The 16,708-nt window shown below is 46.0% G+C and overlaps 1 long non-coding RNA gene across 2 annotated transcripts; it reads right to left on the reverse strand.

The window, feature by feature from the left end:
• Window positions 1-390: 390 nt before the first annotated feature.
• LOC141083229 (uncharacterized) lies at window positions 391-10,967 on the reverse strand. Of its 2 annotated transcripts, none has more exons than XR_012230670.1 (3): window positions 10,719-10,967; window positions 9,302-9,378; window positions 391-3,944 (listed from the first exon to the last, which is right to left on the reverse strand). It is a non-coding gene; the product is annotated as an uncharacterized lncRNA (long non-coding RNA). The 2 variants fall into 2 exon arrangements; XR_012230671.1 differs by having other exon boundaries at window positions 391-3,962.
• Between the last annotated feature and the right edge of the window lie 5,741 nt (window positions 10,968-16,708).

Consider the following 16,708-nt stretch of genomic DNA (forward strand, 5'->3'; position numbering starts at 1 on the left):
CGCAGCAGCGATATCGCTACATGTGACACTCACCTCCGACCCCCCCTGCTGGCTATAGCTGATCGTGCGAGATCGGCCTGGTCCATTTCTCGTCGTCTGCTTCCTGCCGACGAGCGAGCCATGGACGCAGGCGGAAGACGTCACCTTCGCCGCGTCTGACAGTTGAGTAACGACCGCCGAGCATCGCTAGTGAGATCTGCCTGTTTGGCAGCTCATTAGCGACCATTTAGCGATGCACCAGCGATCCTGACTGGGTCATATCGTGGTTGGGATCGCTGGTGCATCGCTAAATGTAACGGGGCCATTAGGCTAGGTGATCACTTGTTTACACCGCAGAACCACTGTACGTGCATATTTGCTACTGTATAATAATCACAGGACAGGGAGGGGTTAAACATTCAAGTATTTAATCTGTATTGGAAATCAAGAATCTTCCCCCTTATAGATAGCAGAGAGAACAAGTGACCTCCATACACAACCACAATCCACTATACCAACACCAATAATACCACATGCAAGGAACAAATACCTCCACAACCAGACCACATATTACCAACACATAGTGACTGAATAATCCAACATACAGGTGGTTAATACATTCACATCATAACCAGACCACATGGTGACCAAATACTACTACATACAAGAGAAATACTACCAGATCACATACTACCACCATATAGTAAGAGTACTACAATACTGATCATTAAAGTGCACCAGTCAGCAGTTTTGGCCGATATAAAATACGGCCACTGCCTTTCAGGGCTTATCTGCAATCATTGTACACTGCTCAAAAAAATAAAGGGAACACTTAACCAACAGACTATAACTCCAAGTTAGGCCTCTTTCACACATCAGTATTTCATCAGTATTTGTATGACAAAACCAGGAGTGTCTCCAAAACAAAGAACAGACATCAGTCTTTCAATTATATTTTTTTCTTGGTAAGTTCCATTCCTGGCTTTGGCATACAAACACTGTTGCAAAATACTGACGTGTGAATGAGCCTTAAATCAAACTTCTGTGAAATCAAACTGTCCACTTAGGCCTCCGCCAGGTTTTGAAAAAAAACGGATCCGCCATTTTTTTTTGCGGATCCGTTTTTTTCCCCATTGAGTTGCATTCTGGCGGATCTTGACGGATGGCCATCCGTTGGATCCGTTTTTGTGAGGATCCGCCAAATTTATTTCATCCGCCTGCATGCCTGGACGGACCTTGCAACTTTTTTTTGTTGTTTCCATTGCGCATGCTCGGAGAAAGGAAGTCGCGGAGAAAATTAACCCTGAAATCCTTTCTGGCGGACGAAAAAAATTCTCTCTCTCCCCCCCCCCCTTCCCCCCAGCGGTTCCTTTAACATTCTTCATTCTGCGGATCCGTCAAAGTAAGGATCCTGTGCCATCCGTTCACATCAGTTACGAACGGATCCGCTTTTCCGCGGCTTTTAACTGAAAGTGTGAAAGAGGCCTTAGGAAGCAACACTGATTGACAGTCAGTTTCACATGCTGTCGGGCAAATGGAATAGACAACAGATGGAAATTATTGTCAATTATCAAGACACCCTCAATAAAGGAGTGGTTCTGCAGGTGGGGACCACATCTCAGTACCAATACTTTCTGGCTGATGTTTTGGTCACTTTTGAATGTTGGTTTTGCTTTCACACTAGTAGTAGCATGAGACGGACTCTACAACCCACACAAGTGGTCCAAGTAGTGCAGCTCATCGAGGATGGCACATCAATGCGAGCTGTGGCAAGAAGGTTTGCTGTGTCTGTCAGCGTAGTGTCCAGAGGCTGGTGGCGCTGCCAGGAGACAGGCCAGTACACCAGGTGACGTGGAGGAGGCCGCAGGAGGGCAGCAGGACCGCTGCCTCCGCCTTTTGTGCAAGGAGGAACAGGAGGAGCCCTGCATAATGACCCCCAGTAGGACACAAATGTGAATGTGTCTGCACAAGCTGTTAGAAACCGACTCCATGAGGATGGTCTGAGGACCTGATGGCCACAGGTGGGGATTGTCCTCACAGCCCAACACCGTGCAGGACGCTTGGCATTTGCCACTGTACACCAGGATTGGTAAATTCGCCACTGGCGCCAAGTGCGCTTCACAGATGAATGCAGATTCACACTGAGCACATGTGACAGACGTGACAGAGTCTGGGGACGCCGTGGAGAGCGATCTGCTGCCTGCAACATCCTTCAGCTTGACCGGTTTTGCAGTGGGTCAGTAATAGTGGGGGGTGGCATTTCAATGGAGGGCTGCACAGCCCTCTTTGTGCTCGCCAGAGGTAGACTGACTGCCATTAGATACCGAGATGAGATCCTCAGACCCCTTGTGAGACCATATGCTGGTGCGGTTGGCATCTGGGTTCCTCCTAATGCAGGACAATGCCAGACCTCATGTGGCTGGAGTGTGTCAGCAGTTCCTGCAAGATGAAGGCATTGAAGCTATGGACTGGCCCGCCCATTCCCCAGACCTGAATCCGATTGAGCACATCTGGAACATCGTGTCTCGCTCCATCCACCAATGTCACGTTGCACCACAGACTGTCCAGGAGTTAGCGGATGCTTTAGTCCAGGTCTGGGAGGAGATCCCTCAGAAGACCATCCGCCGCCACATTAGGAGCATGCCCAGTTGTACAGTAGGGAGGTCATACAGGCACGTGGAGGCCACACACAATACTGATCATCTTTTCCTTGTCATAAGTCTTTTCCACTGAAGTTGGGCTGTCGGGGTAGCTATTTAGGGAGGGCTAAATTATCCCTTCACGGTTGAGCCAGTGATGTCCAAATTATTCCACAGAGTGTTGCTAGCAACTCAAATGACCACACAGAGACGGGGGTCTCTGTACGGGAGGATCGAGACAGATCACTAGTCCCCTTTATTTTAGTCACTTTTATAATCTTTTGCTTAATTATGCAAAGTTCTCAACTACCAATAGCATTATTTCACTTTATAAGCCAATAATATTGCAAGAAAACCGGAAACTACATATATGTCCGTATCCAAATAGCATAGAAAGTAATCTAATGGCATATTCTTCAGAATTCTACACCCCCGCATCCCTTATCTTGCACCTGATGGGAACAGTCTGGTTTCATGACAGCCCATCCCAATTACAAAAATTTATCTTACAGCCACAAAAATGGAGAAACGAAACCTTCAGAGAAATGAAACTTCAGCTCCGATTTTACTTTTAACCCTTCACATTCCCCCCTAGATAAATTTTGATAACACATATGCAACATCAGAGGTGCTATCCCAAGCTAACAGCTTGAGGGGTACTGGTCTTCACATGACTGATGCCGTATTACCAGTCATGGCTGTCGCGGAGCACCCATCCCCCGTGTATACTGCAATTCACGAATAACAATTTTTGATGACGGTGTTGGAGAACTTTTGAAGGTAGCCATATGCTTGGCTTCTACATCTTCATCAAATAGCCTTTTGAGATCGGTGCAGAGAAGAGCAGGGGCAACAACGCCTTTGGTATCATTAGCTGTCTTAGTGCAGAATTTCCTAATACATACAGAAATACACCAAAGAACAAGTATCACATATGCAACAAGGATACAGGCAGCAACATGTAACAAGCTCTGTAAGATCCCAGCTATCCAGCCCCCAATTTCCTTAAATCAATTGGCTGGATTGAGAAAGGAGAAGGTGTCTGACCACCAACTGTCCTTATTACGATCATTGTCTTTATCGTATTGATCTCTGAGTCTTTGAATATCTTCTAACTTTAACTTTTAACTTCTACCAATAATAATATGGAAAATGCGAAAAACCAAAACATTATGCCCCTTTATTTGCTATTGGCTTGTTGGGTGATGAGGAGAACTTGATAGGGACCGTCATACAAGGGTTCTAGTCCGTGGTTCCTGACATGCCTTTTCACGACTACCAAATCACCAGGCTTCAGGTTATAACAGGTGTTGGTTTCTGCTGAATCTGGAAAAGAAGAGAAAACTAGAACATGGGTGTTAGCAAGCTTTTTACTAAGCTGAATAACACATTGAACAGCACGGTCAGTTTCTTCTGATAACTGCTGAGGCTGGAAATTTGCAACTGGGGGCCTAGTACCAAACAGTATCTTATATGGGAACAAATCATATTTTGTAATAGGGGTAGTACGAATATGGTATAGTACAATGGGTAGGAGCTCTGGCCATGGAGCCGTAGTCTCCTGCATCATTTTGGTCAATTGTCCCTTCAGTGTGCCGTTCAGCCTCTCACCTTCCCCACTGGATTGTGGGTGGTACGGAGTATGGAGGGCTACTGTGGATCCAAGCATTGTCAGAACGTCTTGGTACACATAAGAAAAAAAGGCCGGACCTTGATCACTTTCAACAACTTCTGGAACCCCATATCTGCATATAACTTCCATCACCAGTTTCTTCGCTGTGGTCTTTGCAGTCATGTTGGTAACAGGGAATGCTTCCGGCCAACTGGAGAACCGGGGCCCAGTAGAATTTTTGCACCAGTGCGAGGGCCTGATTCTTTCCTCGATGTGTAGGCCCATGTGCCCATGTGGCAATAGCAGGGTACATCTGCTTAGGGAGACACACAAGTTGGTCCTTTTTCCAGAGACCATTATCCATACGTGCCCTATCAGTTTTCCATTGCTTCACCTCTTTGGAGACATTCTCTGCATCATCAGTAAGCGGTCTCGCGGGGTCCGACAGAAAACTTCAGTCTGTTGTAGATCATCAGGTTCTTGTAACTGTTTACGCTGAGAGCGTGTGGTCACCATAGCTGGTATGGTTGGTTCAACGGGTAAGAGAGCGGCGGCGGCTTTTGCTTGCATATCCGCAAATGTGTTGCCAACAGTCTGTTGACTGGTCCTAGGACCGTGCGTTTTAACTTTGATAATGGCCACCTGAATAGGTAATTTGATCGAGTCCATGAGGGTTTTAACAGCTTCAGCATTTTCACTGGAGTTCCGGCAGTAGTAATAAACCCTCGATTGGCCCATAGAGCACCAAAATCGTGAGCAATACCATATGCATACTGTGAGTCCGTGTATATATTAGCCTGTCTGTTCTTGGCCAAAGTACATGCAGTAGACAGAGCCTGGAGTTCTGCTTCTTGTGCTGTCAGGGCGGGAGCGCAGCTGCGTGCACTACAGCGTCCTCTGTGGTAACAGCATATCCCGTGTGGAATCTACAAAACTCATCAGCATATCTTGAACCATCCGTGTATAACACCAGATCAGGATTTGGGAGTGAATTCTCACTGACATTTGGTGGAGTAGCTGTTTCTTCTATCAGAAATTGGGAACAATCATATTGGAGGTAATCCTCATCACTGCCATCTTTCCTTATGGTTCATTATACCGTCTTTCAAGGCATTGTAAAGGGGTTGCATTATGCGGGATGCATCCGGTATCCACTGACAACAATAAGTGCATAGTCCAAGAAAACGCTGGAGTTCATTTTCATCTAGTTTCATCTTTTGGAAAAGGAAGGGAGCTGGCAGCTATTTTTCTTTCTTCTGCGAGGTGTCTGGCACCCTGAAGGAGACAGTGACCCAAGAATATCACTTGACCAAGCCAGAACTGAAGTCTCGAGGCCGAAACCCGACAGTTCAGTGCTGCCAGATGCTTGAGGAGGCTAACAGTGGCAACAAATGGCAAAAGACACCTGCTCATATTATTTTTTTTTTTTGCAAACTGGTTGGGACTGTTTAGGGCCCCTTGTGGCAGAACTGTGGGAAAGGCATGCAAAATACAGATTTCCGCACTGTCTTCATCTACATAGGGATTATATAACCTAAGAATCATCTGACCATCATCTTGGAATTGTATTCTGGAGCGGAACTGTGATAACAAATCTCCCAGTAAATTTACTGGACATGTGGGAGAGATTACAAACTGAGCAGTAACCTCGGGGAAGGGTCCCACAGGGATGGGGTTTATAAAAGTATGTTAATTGGGTTTGCCATCTACCCCGATTAAAACAGCACTCTCTGAAAGTGTCCGAGTCAGGCAGTGCCAGAATTGCAGACAAGAATTACCAGGGAGGGCTGGGGTTTGCTGTGTGTGAATGAGCTGCGGTGGGGGGCAATGTGGGAGGGGGAGCTGGAATTGGAGGGAGAACTGGAGCAGCTGCAGTTGCTAGCTTGCTTTTTTTTTTTTTTTCTTTCCCTGCTGATACAGAGCTGGTTAAAGTCTTCTGAAAACTTTTTTTTTTCTGGATCTGGAAGGGGGTGGATACTCATAACCACTAGCAATATTAGGCATAACAAGGACTGAGGCTGGCGGCGGTGGCAGATAATAGATACCGTGAGCGCTTATCAAAGAAAAGGTGGGGGCAGTGACTCTCTGTCTCCTTGTATAATTATCTTCTAGCAGGTAGACCTCTTCTTTCAAATCATTCTTAACTATTTGCCTGACACATCAGTCTCGATATCTGTTTCTTCTTTAATCTCTTTCTCACACCACAGTCACGTTCTTGAACCACAATACATCCAGTCCTTGCCATAATAATAGACAATTTTTCCTTCTTCAACATAGCAGTAACAGAAGCAATCAGAATTCACTTTCTCTGTTCTTCCTAACACCTTCGTCACACAATTCATGTGCCAAGCCACAAAATTCTTCTTTTCCTTCCACAGACTCTCTCATTTAGAGCTAAATATCCTTACTTCAGTTGTGCACAGATCTGGAGTGGCCGTATCAGTCTGTTCCACAGGGTCAATCCCCCTCTGGGATACCCAAAATTCAACGCGGTACTCAGTGAAAGGAGGAGGGCATCTCAGACTATCCCTCTGGACACCTCTGGTTATATCTATCTATATATACCTGAGTTACGTATCCTACCCAGTCTTCGATCACATCACCACGCCTGACTCTAACAGTGAATTCAGGATATTTTGACTATAAAGAGAGCCACAATCACTGGTCAATCCGGGGTGTCCGTCCCTTATGAGGTACGGTTCGAGCACTGGGCCCCCAACGGGACTGCACCTCTATATGATTCCACCCATGAATCACCCCACCATGGGGACAAACCTCACATCCTCTTTGCAGCAACAAGCACAGGAAAACCACACCAACGGTCAGTCTGAACACTATAACTGCCAACTTAGGCCTGTTTCACACTTCCGTTTTTTCAAATCCGTCAAAATCCGTTGGTTTCCGTAAAAAAACGGATCCGCCATTTTTTTGCAGGATCCGTTTTTTTTGTCCCATAGACTTCCATTAGTGGTTACCGCGGATCCGTCAAAAAAACGGATCCGTTTTTTTAAAAACGGATCCGTTTGCATCAGTTTCCGTCAAAAAAACGGAAACGGATCCGTTTGGCGGACACAAAAACGGAAGTGTGAAACAGGCCTTACCGTGGTTGTTGTGGGGGATGATCAGTCCCAATTTTCCAGCAACTGTGTCTGCTCCGAGGGTTTTTTGTCTTGTTGTCCTCCGGGGGCAGAGGCCTCCCTGTTCGGGGGCCCCACATTGGGCGCCAAGCTGTCGGGGTAGCTATTTAGGGAGGGCTAAATTAACCCTTCACGGTTGAGCCATTGATGTCCAAATTATTCTACAGAGTGTTGCTAGCAACTCAAATGACCACACGGAGACAGGGGTCTCTGTACGGGAGGATCAAGACAGATCACTAGTCCCCTTTATTTTAGTCACTTCTTTTATAATCTTTTGCTTAATTATGCAAAGTTCTCAACTACCAATAGCATCATTTCACTGTATAAGCCAATAATATTGCAAGAAAACCGGAAACTACATATATGTCCGTATCCAAATAGCATAGAAAGTAATATAATGGCATATTCTTCAGAATTCTACACTCCCACCTCCCTTATCTTGCACCTGATGGGAACAGTCTGGTTTCAAGACAGCCCATCCCAATTACAAAAATTTATCTTACAGCAACAAAAATGGAGAAACGAAACCGTCAGAGAAATGGAGAAATGAAACTTCAGCTCTGATTTTAGTTTTAACCCTTCACATTATCAGCCTGTAATTTGATTTTCCACTTTGATTTTGAGTATCATTCCAAATCCAGACCTTCATGGGATATTCATTTTGATTTACATTGATAATTGTTTTATTGTTCTGAACACATTCCACTATGCAATGAATAAAAATTTACACTGATGTAGGAAGGAAGGATCATCCCCGCACTGCCGCAAGACAAATTCCAAAAATTGTAGAGGTTTCAACGTGGTTTATTCTACGCGTTTCAGGGTTCAGGTGACCCCTTCATCAGGACATTCCACAAATATTATACAAAAGTTATAGGCATACGGGGTTTAAGTACACATCAGCGTTTAAAAACGACGCCCAATGGATCAAATGACACCCAGTGTCAAAGTTCAGGCTCATCAGGAAGTTCACATGACAAGATTAAAAATCAGAGAAATACAAATTAATATCTTATACATTTAACCTTATTTTTGTTTGTAGGATAACAAAATTGAAAAAGAGAGATATCATGGAAAGAAAAAAAAATTGCGAGAATCACGGTATCACTGAGAAAAAAAGTGGAATTGAACTCACATAGGAGAAATGGAATAAATTCAGAGGTTCGATTCCACCTTTTTTCTCAGTGAGACCGTGTGTCTCTCCATTTTTTTCTTTCCATGATATCTCTCTTTTTCAATTTCATTATCCTACAATTAAAAATAAGGTTAAATGTATAATATTAATTTGTATTTCTCTGATGATTTTTAATCTTGTCATGTGAACTTCCTGATGAGCCTGAACTTTGACACTGGGTGTCATCTGATCCATTGGGCGTCGTTTTCAAATGCCGATGTGAACTTAAACCGTGTATGACTCTTGTACAATATTTGTGGTTTGTCCTGATGAAGGGGTCAACTAAACCATGAAGTGCGTAGAATAAACCACTTTGAAACCTCTACAATTTTTGGAATTCTTCTTGCGGCAGTGCGGGGTTGATCCTTCCTACTTAAGTGTATGCTTCAACCAGGTCCTGCACTGACCTGTGGATTTGCAGCAGCCACCATTAATATGTCTTTCCTTCAATCTCACCAGGTGAGTAGTTCTCTTGGTGGGCAACTCTGTGTAACGTTTGAAAAGACCCTATTATTGCTGTAGATATGCCCTGAACGGCAGAGGCCGCATCTTATATCTGCCAAACCTGGTGACAGGTTCTCTTTTAATAAAAACCACAATACTAATAACACTAAGATTACCACCAGTGACATTATACACTGGAGCTCTTTACATAGTTTCAGTGTACAGGTAATACAGGGATCACCAGTGACATTATACACAGGAGCTCTGTACACAGTATACAGTATATAGTGTAAATGTACAAGTAACACTGACTCACCGGTGAAGTCTGTAGTTGAAGTCTTTTATCTTCACCCAGTGCAGACCGCCATCACTTCTTCCAGCCAGGACTCATCTCTGCAGAAAATAACACAGTTATCTATAGCTGATCACTTTCCGAGCACATTCCGCAACTTTTACACTATGTCAGATGAAGAAAAAAAAGACATAGTGCCGCCCTGCACGGTAGCAGGACCCCCTTTTGTTATCCCCCATGGAGGACAGTAACCTCAAAATGTATATTAAATTACAGCAGTAATAATGTCCCCTGATTGGCCCCTACAGTAATTATGTCTCCACTTGCCACTATAAACCAATAAAGTATGTTCCTTATCCTGACCTCCATACAGTAATTGTCACCCTTTTATTTAATAAGGTGCCAGATCCTGAGCCCCTTTATTTAATGTCCCCATCCTGGACCCCAATGTCCACTTTAACAAAGTCCCCTCCCTAGGCCCCTATGGCCACTACCTTGCCCAATCACAGAGTGGGTGGGATTCTCCTCACCACCTTGAGCTCCCTGGCGTTCTCTTGTGGCTTCATATTCGGCATGGTCGTTAAAATGGCTGCCGACTGCAGCTGTGACAGGGTGCTCTGCTCTGTGACAGGCCGCGCGCTGAGGTAACATGACCCAGTAGCCGCGTTTCACCTGCACTAAGCAGTCTAAACGCGTCAACTACGTCATGTCGACCATGTCCATTTTTCTTTTATATGCACTATAAATTCTTTTGAAAAATAAAAAGGAAAATCCAGTCCGGTTGAGCCGGACACTAATTTTTTTCTATTATCCTCCATACAGTATTATGAGCACCTCGTAGTCCTCCATACAGTATTATGGGAACCACATAGTCCTCCATACAGTATTATGGGCTCCATGTAATGCTCATTCATACAGTATATCACAGCCGCATATAATGCTCCTCCATACAGCCTATCAAGGGTCGTATACAATGCTCCTCCATGATAAATAAAAATGACAGACCACAAGGCTGAAACAGTATAACATCATATATTACATGTGGGTGCAGATAAAAAGAAAACCAACACAATCAGCCCATGGAAAATCAGTGTAGGACACACTGTAATCAATAAGAAGCAGCAAAAGGAAATCAGTGCATAGATGTCCAAGGTATGATAAAATCACAAATCTTTATTAGATAACACAGGTAGAAAAGCACAAACAATGACAAAAAGGGTGACACAAACAGAAGCAGAGCAAAGGGGTATACAGTGTCAAAAACCTCACTCTGACCCTTATCGTGAGTAAACACCTGGTGGTAAAGATAAATAAGTATCCAAGTATAAACACCCAATATATAACAGGCAGACCAGTGAAAAGCAGTAAGGGGTAAAATCCCCAGCTGGACAGCCATATAATCAGGGGTGAAGTTACAAAGACACAAAAGCAAGGTACATACCAGGAGGGGAGAGGGGGAGAGACACTGAATCCAAAGCTCAGCTGACCCCGACGTACGTTTCAGACATGATCTTCCTTCCTCAGGGGGCGTGTCAATGGGGTGTTAATTGCGGTTTAAATAGGGGAAGTAAAAACAAGCACCAATCATGAGGGGTGACGCTGACCAATCCCCCCACATCCCCCATCACTGCCTTAGCTGGCGCTGATCAGCACGGGGCCCCATGACGTCAGACGCCAGACCACAGGCAGACAGGGGCGGGACAGGAAGTGCGTCCACCCACACATGTACAGGAACAGGAAAGACGGCCGCGGCCATCTTGGATATGGGCAAAAGGCAGGAAATCTGCCAGAACTGTGAAGGGGAATAGTGAGCGTCCCTGAAAAGACCTTACAAGATAGAAGCGGGCTGAATAGCGCTACAACTAATGAAGTACCCTAATATAACAATGTAGTAATGCATCACCAATGATATACAAATTAATTAATATATAGGGAAGCGCAAATAGGGAATTAACGAGAAATGTAAATGTAAACTAAGTGTATAAATTACACCTAGGCAGCAAGAATAATCGGTAAGATGAGAGGCAGAGCACATAATATTACAGAGTTAATAACAATAACCAGTGTTCAGTGCCCATACCTATCATATATAATCGAATACATGATTTTAAATACATAAAGCCGCACAAAAGCTGTATACGTGTCAATATATACATCAGTATACACATCCATAATATTGAGCCATAAAATACACCTATATATGGATACAGCAACATCATTAGTCCAGCATTCATAATAATGAGATGGCTAAAAAAAAAAAAATGTGTACATGTGTGGGTGGACGCGCTTCCTGTCCCGCCCCCGTCTGCCTGTGGTCTGGCGTCTGACGTCATGGGGCCCCGTGCTGATCAGCGCCAGCTAAGGCAGTGATGGGGGATGTGGGGGGATTGGTCAGCGTCACCCCTCATGATTGGTGCTTGTTTTTACTTCCCCTATTTAAACTGCAATTAACACCCCATTGACACGCCCCCTGAGGAAGGAAGATCATTTCCGAAACGTACGTCAGGGTCAGCTGAGCTTTGGATTCAGTGTCTCTCCCCTCTCCCCTCCTGGTATGTACCTTGCTTTTGTGTCTTTGTAACTTCACCCCTGATTATATGGCTGTCCAGCTGGGGATTTTACCCCTTACTGCTTTTCACTGGTCTGCCTGTTATATATTGGGTGTTTATACTTGGATACTTATTTATCTTTACCACCAGTTGTTTACTCACGATAAGGGTCAGAGTGAGGTTTTTGACACTGTATACCCCTTTGCTCTGCTTCTGTTTGTGTCACCCTTTGTTTGTCATTGTTTGTGCTTTTCTACCTGTGTTATCTAATAAAGATTTGTGATTTTATCATACCTTGGACATCTATGCACTGATTTCCTTTTGCTGCTTCTTAATGCTCCTCCATACAGTATATCATGGGCCCCATGTAATGCTCCTCCGTACAGCACATTACGGACCCCATGTAATGTTCCTCCATACAGCACATCACGGGCCCCATGTAATGCTCTTCCATACAGTATTATGGGCTCCATGCTTCGTAATACAGTATTATGGGCCCCCATGTAATGATCCTCCGTGCAGCACATCACGGGCCCCATGTAATGCTCCTCCATACAGCACATCACGGGCCCCATGTAATGCTCCTCCGTACAGTATTATGGGCTTCATGCTCCTCCATACAATATTATGTGCCCTATGCTCTTCCATACCGTTATAGGCCGGGCCACATACTTCTTAATACAGTATTATGGGCCCCATGTTCCTCCATACAGTAGACATTGTAGAGTCAGAGGGCACTGAATACACTGTAGCTGCCAGAAACGAGGCGTCGAGGAGAGGTGAGTATTAGTGGGGTGCCCGTTCCAGCGCTGGCACTGGGCTCCCCCGACTCTCAGACCCTATGCTGTGTGTCCCACCCTCCGTTCACCCAAAGCCCCCAGCGCTTACCCGGGTTCGCCAGGTGGTGCCGCAGGCCCTGTTCATGGCGTTGGGTCGGGACTGGTTGCACTTGCCCGCGCGCTTCTGCTTCCTTGAGTTTTAAAGGGCCCGCATCCCTAAAAAATGTTTTTTCTTCTTTGTCCTTCTCTCTGGGGCCTACCGGGCATTTCACAGGTGACCCAGTGGGCCAGTCTGACTCTGGCTGTATATCTCCAGATGTATACTCACTATATATTGCTCTGTACTCCCCATATAGCATTTTATACCCACATAGTCTTATACCTTCCATATTCTGCTGTATTTGCCCATATACTGTATACAATTAGGTCATATTTTGACCATATCTCGGGGCTATGTGGTAGAGAAGATATGAGGGTTCTGACATCTTATTTAGCAGAGGTGAAGGCTGACGTGAATGTGGTGAACTCTGCCTGTGAGTGTGTTTTCATACAGCACTCTGCACCGCTGGACACATGCCGGAGATTTTTGGTCAGGTTGATGTTTAAGGGTTGTCTATTAATTTGTCGCACTCTTCCGTGCACAGGATGGGAGATCGATAGCTGATGGAAGTGTGGCACTGTAGAAAACTATTTCTGTGCCTGTCATGGAGTTAAGATATGGAGGACAGCAGTAGTATAAAGTCAGAGTGTGTGAATGCTGATGTGTGTGAGGTTTCTGTGTGGGAGCCTGAAACAGGGCCGGGGTACACGTGTTTGTGTTTCCTGTGGTCCGGAACGGAGTACCGGTTGCCCCACAAACCATGTTCTGAACGGATGTCTGGATGGAGTTTGTGGTGTGGTGGAATACATTCTTTACTCACTTTTACTTCTGGAGCCCTTGTTACCTCTCCGTCCAAGGGACTAACTTCGGCTACAAACAAGACAGAAGACCTTGGGTCCAGGATAACAGGTCCAACTTTACTGTGCAATTCATTTACACATGGCTGCTGCATACAGATTTAGGCCAGGGTCAGACTTGCGAGAAACTCGGACGAGTCTCGCATGTCAATACCCGAGACTGCCGCCGGCACTCGGATCGGAGCGTTCAGCTGTATAGAAATAAATGCAGCTTAACACTTCGATCCGAGTTCCGGCAACAGTGACGCTTATTGACGTGCGAGACTCGTCCGAGTTTCTCGCAAGTCTGACCCCGGCCTTAGACAAAGTCTCTTTTTAGTGATATTCCCTTGGTTTAGTGATCCATCAGCCCTTGTCCTTGTCCTGAGACCCACCATCTTGACCTCACTTTGCCACCCGGCTGACATCTTCCTTATCAGGGAGACAGAGGTAAGACTCTCTGTACCTCTTCTTGACCTTATGTCCAGGACTGTCCCTGCGTCCAGACGTGACCAAAGATGTGTCCTCGTTCTTCTCGGAAACTTACACTGAACTGTCCCATTCTCTTCTGATGCAGCTTAGCTGCACTAGAAACTGCTCGCTCTGCTATGTTTAGCCTTGCTCTCCACTGCACCCAGAACTTGACTGAGTCCTGGACTCTGACTATACTGTGTCTGACTCACTGTAAGGTCGGTTTCACATGTCCAGATAATTCCGGTACCGGAGAAAACGGTCCCGGAGCTATCCGTGTCCGTGTGGATACGTGTGCTGTCCGTGTGTCAGGTCTGTGTGCTGTCCGTGTGAATGCGTATCACTCACAAAGCTTTTGACGCACACGGATCACACACGGATGTGATTCGTGTGCAGTACGTGTTTACACGCACCTATTGACTTGTATGGGTCCGTGGGATCCGTACTGTCGCACAAAAACGGACATGTCAATGTATTTTGCACACGGACACACGGTCCGTGAAAACACGCTGATATGTGCATAGACCCATTCATTAGAATGGGTCTACGTGTGTCAGTGTCTCCGGTACGTGAGAAAGCTGTCACTACACGTACCGGAGCCACTGACGTGTGAAACTGCCCTAACCCAGAAAACATTTTCTATAAAAGCTTATCTAACCCCTCACAAACTGTGGGCTAATCCCAACTCTATTAACTATCTAATCCCTAGTGTAGTGCAAACTGTACCCCTATCTGCTGTATGATGTATGGTTCCCCTAGTGGACAGACCTCCCAGATTCCCAGGGACAGCCTTAGGCATAGCCTATAGGAGAACACACAACACTGGCCATAAGGATAAACTATAACATTACTGTATCACACATTAATGCATAGAATGAAACAACATCATCACAACCCCCTGTTCCACGACGTCTTCTTCATCCCAGCCTTCTCCCTACATGCGCTAGCTGCAGGACTTGGAGCAGGTGAAGAGGACAAGGATGAGAAAATTAGTAGAGAGTGGTCAGCAAGGAGTAGAGATGAGGCTGTAAGGTTAGATAGGGAACAGAGGTGGGTGAAGAGGTCTACTGTATCTCCGTCTGTGTGGATTTATGTGGAGAATCATTGTGAAGGACGTGATAGGAGTTTGGAGGCTGCAGATTGGTGGGTGTCAGTTGGTGTTTTGAAATCGCCTACGATGATGGTGGGAATGTCAGAATAGAGAAAGTGGAGAAGTGATCGATAAAAATGGAGCCCACGGGTCGGTATATAATGGTGTCAGGCTCACCTTGTGAAGTGTACCCGCTAAGCCCAATGTGGGTACACGGACCCACGGCATTGGTGTAGCTAGCAGGATAGCACGTGGGAAACAAGGACGTGGCACACACGAGTCTTGAATTGCAATCTGAAGATACAGGTCTGTGTCATAATGGGCCTTTAAAGGCCTAGGGAGATTGTCATATGTCGGGGAACCTGTAAAGCCTGATGTGAAGGGAGGAGGACCCAGATCTGGGACAGGTGTGTAACACACGTCCACTTGGAGAGTGGATACGCACAGAGTGCACTTCAAATGAATGGAGGGTAGAGATAGGATTGGGTTGAAGCTGTTAAAAAGGAGAAGGCCAACTCTCCCATCATGTTTTTTGTCACTGTGAGCAGTGTGGATGAAGTGAAGGCCACCATAACACAGCAGGTGAGGGTGTCATCCTTGTTTCTCTGGCCAAGCAAGAATAGATTGAGAGAGATAAAGTGGTCATGAATGGCATGGGGTTTGTTGCAGGTGGAACAGCGTTCCATAGTGCTTCAGAAAGATGGAGTGAGGGTCAACTGGGTGGGTATTACGTTGGAGAGGTTTGGTAGATTTTGTTAGGGTTTGCGGGTCGCACTAAATATAAAATATAAGGAAGTGCGATCGCAACCCAGGGTCCACTGTGCAGAGATGGAAAACTGCTGCTCAGTAATGGCAGAATACTGAGTGAACACCGGCTGGTTAACCACTGACCCGGTGTACACAGCAACAAACTCCGTTTCTGCACAGAGCCGCTAAAACAAATGCCGGAGCCTGTTAACTTTCACAGGTCTCGGCTGAAGGGGTGCTCTTAAATGGTCACAGGACTCAGCCCCAGAGACAAGGGCTAGAGTCCCTCTAGCCCACGGGTGCCAGCTAGGAGTAATATGAAAATAGCGCACAAGTGTGCACAGAGACGCTCTGGCGCATGCCACCAATCGCCGGGCGCCGCACTGGCGGGAGCTGAGACATGGCGAGATACGAGAGTGCCATGTACGGGATGGCACAGTCGGACGCTAGTGTGAGGTGCGGTGACTTGGTATCACTGTGGCGGCGCTAGACAATGCCACTAATAGGCGCAGACTCTAAAGGGAGGGGAATCATAATGAGTCAGTCGCACACACATGCATCCATCATCTCACACACCCTAAACCATAAAAGTCTATACTAGCGCACGGCTGTGCGATCCTTTTATAGGCACAGCCTTCCGGGACCTTCCAGATGGTCCAATCTGAGCAGCAACAGGACCTGAGCATGTGACCCTCGGCCTCCAATGAGAGGACGACCCTCGGACATGCTCAGTAGCCCGAAAGAAGGACTTAGTCCCAGGAGCTGCTTGCTGCTGACCAGTGCAGGCTGCTATTGCTGACCCTGAGATGGCAGCAACTGAACCGACAGCACTGGCCTGATCAAGACGCCGGGAACGATG

Source organism: Dendrobates tinctorius, unplaced genomic scaffold (genome assembly GCF_039654945.1).
Source record: "Dendrobates tinctorius isolate UK_male_01 unplaced genomic scaffold, ASM3965494v1 ptg000020l, whole genome shotgun sequence".
NCBI lineage: Eukaryota > Metazoa > Chordata > Amphibia > Anura > Dendrobatidae > Dendrobates > Dendrobates tinctorius.